Source organism: Podarcis vaucheri (assembly GCF_965113315.1).
Source record: "Podarcis vaucheri genome assembly, chromosome: 1".
NCBI classification, from domain to species: Eukaryota; Metazoa; Chordata; class Lepidosauria; order Squamata; family Lacertidae; genus Podarcis; species Podarcis vaucheri.
The window spans coordinates 70,667,160-70,673,159 of record NC_138759.1 but is presented as its reverse complement, the minus strand read 5'-3'; the positions used below and the strand labels follow the sequence as shown (position 1 = coordinate 70,673,159).

General features: G+C 41.3%; 1 protein-coding gene across 1 annotated transcript in view; it reads left to right on the top strand.

Annotated features, from left to right (window-relative positions):
• Window positions 1–4,780: 4,780 nt before the first annotated feature.
• The window catches only part of LOC309515160 (uncharacterized protein), a gene marked incomplete at its 3' end in the record, with an annotated part of 322,838 nt that continues 321,618 nt past the window's right edge, over window positions 4,781–6,000 (top strand). Inside the window, exon 1 of the mRNA XM_082192709.1 lies at window positions 4,781–4,884. The remainder of the gene's footprint in view (window positions 4,885–6,000) is intronic.

Here is a 6,000-nt window from a genome sequence, read left to right as displayed (position 1 = left end):
AAAGCTATCCTTGCTCTGTTTAGTACATCCTTCTGTGCCCAGTATATGTAGTCATCGAAACTTATTTCATAGGGTTGAGCTGATGAACAGCATTCTAGAAAAAGTGCTCAAGGCTCCAGCTTTTGGCTCTTACTGCAAGTGCACTTAATAATGTATGAACTTAGAAAAAAAATAATAATTTCAGCAAGGCTGTGCATCTATATTGGGCTCACTATCAAGGTGTTGAAAATGCCACAGGGTGTAGTACTGCCTGCTACCTATCCCATCTCCCACAAAATGGAAGCATTTTGAAAGGGGAAAAAAGAATAAATCCCAACTTCGTATGCTATGTTTTAAAGGCAACATTTTGATTTTTAAAAATAAATAAATGTCGAATTGTACTATATGAACATAGGTACAGTGGTACCTCGGGTTACATACGCTTCAGGTTACATATGCTTCAGGTTACAGACTCTGCTAACCCAGAAATAGTGCTTCAGGTTAAGAACTTTGCTTCAGGATAGGAACTGAAGTCGGGCTCCGGCGGCGCAGCGGGAGGCCCCATTAGCTAAAGTGGTGCTTCAGGTTAAGAACAGTTTCAGGTTAAGAGCAGACCTCTGGAACGAATTAAGTACTTAACCTGAGGTACTACTGTATTCCTGACAGAAAATTGCAATATCTTATCCTTTATAAAGTGACAATACATATTCAGTATAGATTAAAATTATTGGTGACGTTCTCCTAACCATAGTTACACAATGATCCAAAACTTGTGCAATATTAGATGAATTCACTGCTCATGTGACTCAAGAAGACATGAATCTAAATGTCTAACACATACCGGTAAATTGCAGTTGCGAAACAGATTTCCATTTTGTAACACAGTGCAGAGTGTCTTGTAGAAAACTTGTTCAGGTTCTAGAGTGTAAGGATGTTAAATACACTAGAATGCCCATGCAAAGAGTAGAAATAAGATATTCCTCTAGGGTTTTGTATAACTCAGTAGCTAAAGATACGTCTATGATATCTCAAAAGCTGTTCGCTTAAGGGAGCATTGATGGTCTAGGATGGCTGGTGGCTCCTAGCTATAGCTTGCACCCTACCTGCTGGTATGGTCCGCTTGCCAGCTTCCCATAAGCATCTGGTTGGTCACTGCGATGTTGGAGTAGATGGGCCTTTGGCCTGATCTAGAAGGGCTTCTATTATGCTTTTATGTTAACTAGAGAGAAATGTAGTCATCAAAGAAATAGAAATATGAGATTTTGCAGTTGGCCAGCAAGAAGCTGAGGGCACCTGTTTGCGTCTAGGGATTTTGCTTTAAATGTTAGCATTGGTTGTTTGATGGACTATCTATTCTCCTATGCTCTGTTTGTAAACATCATAAGTCAGGACTCTTCCCGTCACAAGAAAAGTATCTTTTAAGAAGTTCTCTCTCAAAATTTACCACCATTTGGAGTAGTGTGGTATACCATACAAAATATTTGTTGTTCACTTGCCTTGCCACCTCTTTCTTCTTTACTCCTTTAGGGGAAAGAGGTAATGTACTCCCACAGGATTCATGTAAATGTCACGAGCACACTATCAAGCAACATGAAGGGTACATTACTTGCCCCTTGCTCCTTGGAATATGGTTTGCTGCATATGCTTAGATATCATTCTATTAGCTCCTGGATAAGTAGAAATAAAGCACTTTTCATATGACTCAGCAATGGTGGGTGAACACCTACACCATCAAAATCTCTATACAACCTCCATTTGATATGCTTCCCTTACAAAATTTACCTACTTTACACACTCTGCTTTAAACAGTCCAGAAGTAGCCTAGATACAGAAATATAAGGTAAAGAGGAGGTTGAGAGGAGATATGATAGCCACCTTGAAAAACTAAAGAGCTGTCACAGGGAAGATGGAGCAAGCTTGTTTCTCCTGCTCCAGAGGCTGGTACCCAAACCAATGGATTCAAGTTACAAGAAAGGAGATTCCAACTAAACATCAGGAAGAACTTTATGACAGTAAGAGCTGTTTGACAGTGGAATAGACACCAGTGAGAGGTGTGGCCTCTCCTTTCTCAAAGGATTTTAAACAGGCTAGATGGCCACCTGCCATGTATTATCTAGTTGCGATTCCTGCATTTCAAGGAGTTGGACTAGAGGACCCTCGGGGTTCCTTCCAACTCTACAATTCTATGAGTCTGTGAGATTTTCAAAATTTTGATGGCTGGAACAGACTTTAAGATAGTTTTCAGATGATATTGTTGGCCTAAAGCTATATAAGCACTGATGTGTGTGTGTGTGTGTTTAACTTGAATGCCACCCTTCATCTGAAGATCACAGAGTGGTTCACAACAGAAAAATACAAAAGGAGAACACAACATACATAACGAAACAAAAACAAACCAATAATTCCCCCCTGCCCTAACACATTTGAAAGGCCATAGAAAGTTAATCATCCAAAGGCTTGGTTATAAAGAAATGTTTTCACCTGGTGCCTAAAGACATGTAATGAAGGCGCTAGGCGAGTCTCCCTAGGGAAAGCATTCCACAAACGGGGAGCCACCACAGAAAAGGCCTGTTTTTGTGTTGCCACCCTCCAGACCTCTCCTGGAGGAGGCATACAAAGAAGGACCTCACGGCATTGATGCCCTGTTAAATTGCGCAATAAATATTTCCATGTGATGGATCAGCTTCTCCCAAAGAGAAAAGTTCCGCTACATAAATATAAAATAAGGCACCTCCTAGTATAGTTCCTGCTATAGCCAGCATTGCTTCAACTACTGATCCAGGGAGGGAAGTCACTATCCTCCCAATTTAAGTGCCCCTGTCAGTTGATTCTTTGGGGAGAAACTTCATCTGCCTGTCCTGTGCCCTACTACTTCTCTGCTGACACAGAGAAGGCTGAAAACTCTGAAACTGGCAATCAGTTTGCCAATTTCGCTTTGCCTTTACATGGAAGACGCCTCCTTGTAAAGGCAGAGTGGCAAGCCGTGCTTCACCCCGCCCCCAAAGTGATGTTATCTGCTCAGCTTGAGACATATATTTTAAAGCAAACTGACATTTCTCTTCACCTTCATTGCTGCAGTGTAGGCCTTCAAGGAAATTTTGCTTTGAAGCTATAGCACAGGCACCCCCAAACTCGGCCCTCCAGATGTTTTGGGACTACAACTTCCATCATCCGTAGCTAACAGGACCAGTGGTCAGGGATGATGGGAATTGTAGTCCCAAAACATCTGGAGGGCTGAGTTTGGGGATGCCTGCTATAGCAGGACTCGTTGCAGCATATCCATGGGGCTACGTTCTAGAACTGCAATGGTTGAGAGCTGTCCAGGTAATGGAAATGTGTGGGGTTACATACTATATAACCAAACATTCTTAAGTCCCAGAACAGGTGAAATAGTAATACTGTTCCTAGCATCTTAGATTTGGGTTGGGGAAGGTAGGGCAATCACACTACAGCTGTGACAAAAGTTCAACTACAGAGGTACCTCGGGTTAAGTACTTAATTTGTTCCGGAGGTCCGTTCTTAACCTGAAACTGTTCTTAAACTGAAGCACCACTTTAGCTAATGGGGCCTCCTGCTGCCGCCGCACCACCAGAGCACGATTTCTGTTCTCATCCTGGAGGAAAGTTCTTAACCTGAGGTACTATTTCTGGGTTAGCGGAGTTTGTAACCTGAAGCGTATGTAACCTGAAGCGTATGTAACCTGAGGTACCACTGTATTGCTACAAGCAAGCACTCAGAATAGTAAGCACCTGGGCAGAGGGGAAACAGAAATGCAGTAAGAATAGGTAAGTAGTACCCATATTGGAGAAAAGAGCTAGTGTGGAAACACCCTTAGTACAATAACCAGACCAAGAGCAAGATCGTCCACATATTACAATGAAGGCTCTAATACTAAACACATTTACTAGGAAATAAACCTGAGCACAATGAGACTTGACACAATTAACATGCTTAGGCTTGCACAGCAGATCACATAATATTCTAAAGACTGACTCATGCCATCTATGGCTGGAGAAAACATGATGCTGTATGCCAGGAGATCTTCCGTTTCTATCATAGTTCCTAAAATGTGGCTGACATGACAGACTGGATCCCACACACCCCTTAAAGTCAAAGTGAATTACTTTCTAAAAGCCAGCATCTAATTCCAAATACGTGACACACTGCTAAAGAATGGAAAATAGGACTCTGGCAAAACCATAAAACCTTAGCAATATCATAGAAATCCTATACAGTATGCATGAGAAACTGTATATGGAAGAGTTGGCAGGATTCAGGTGAACTTGATTATTAAAGTCTGCACCACCAATGTGCACCATGAAAGCAGACATCCCATCACTGTGGTCCTTCACTGACGCAAGAGTAGGACGCTAAGGGAAGAGCTATGTAGGCCTTAGTAAAGAGTTCAGGAAAGTTTTAAGTTTTATTAGGCATGTTGAACCTGTAAATATTCGGATGTTGATTACTCTAACCCCTGTCAGCCACAGCATAGCCGGTAGTGAGGGATTTGTAGTTCAATAACATCTGGAGGACCACAAGTTCCTCATCTCTGATGGAGCACATGGGAAAGGGTACCTGTGTGGAATAAAACTAAAAAGAAAAGGCCCCAGTGCTCACAATGAAACACTCTGTATTGTAGCTCAGTATTGTTGCATGCTACCTCAGTCTCCAAGTGGTGTGAAATTCCAAGGGTTCCAGGCGCTTATTGAGAGTTTATGTTTCCTTTTGGGAATGAGGAACAGTGGAGATGGTGGTGTCGTTCTGCATCCAACTTCTAACTCATAATGCTTTTCTTGGCCTCTCTACTGGAGCTTTATCTGTTGAGGGAGGGGCCTGCACCCATTTGCCATCTCACACCGAACCTACTTTGGAGCAAAACACTCTTACTAGGAGCTTGAAAACCTTGTGAGCTGATTAGATTTTAAGGAAGTCAAGAACTAGCTTGAAAAAATAGAGCAATTTAATAAGAAAAATTCTCTCCACATCTATAAAACACTTCTTGAACAATTCAACACAGATGTGGAGAGAAAGGGGGGACGGACCAAGATGTGTTTTATTCCAAAGCAAACTAAACTACTATAAAGAGTATTGCATCAGTGAGCACCAGAACCTGATCTCTTTTATGTTTTGTTCATTTGAGATACTGTACTTGTTTCCTGATTTTTTTTGGCCGACATATGTGGTATACCACAACAGACAGATGTGGCTTGAGCATGCTAAACAGCTGGAGATAAGTCAATAAGACAAAAAGACAAAAAATGTCATTAACAATATTTATGAATATAATGAAAATGTTGAATGACGTGCAGCAAGTACAGACAACTCTATGGATCAAATCTGAACTCCTGTCCCACAAATTGCTAGTACTGTACAGAGTACATCCCCTCATACTATAAATGTGAAGGAAAATAAACTTGCATGAATGATAACAGGAATGGGGGGTATAGTGTGGCAGACAAATTATATTGTCCTGGGTATTACTACAGTGGTACCTCAGGTTACATACGTTTCAGGTTACATACGCTTCAGGTTACAGACTCCGCTAACCCAAAAATATTACCTCGGGTTAAGTACTTTGCTTCAGGATGAGAACAGAAATTGTGCTCCGGTGGCGCGGCAGCAGCAGCAGGCCCTATTAGCTAAAGTGGTGCTTCAGGTTAAGAACGGACCTCCGAGAAGACACAAGATTTGCCCACTCTAGAAGAATGGCAGACGCAACTGATAGACTACATGGAACTTGCTGAAATGACTGGCAGAATTCGAGACCTGGGAGAAGAGACGGTGGAAGAGGACTGGAAAAAATTTAAAGACTATTTACAAAAACATTATAAGCTGTACGAATGCTAAGAGAATGCATGATAGAAAACAACATGGCATCAGTAATATAGTTGTATGATGTATGAATAAGTGATGACTAAGAAAAGGATGAAATTTTAAGTAATATTATGTTTAAGTTAAGCAGTTCAGTACATGATAAAATATTGAAAGGTTGGGACATAATATCTGAGAACTATAAAATAA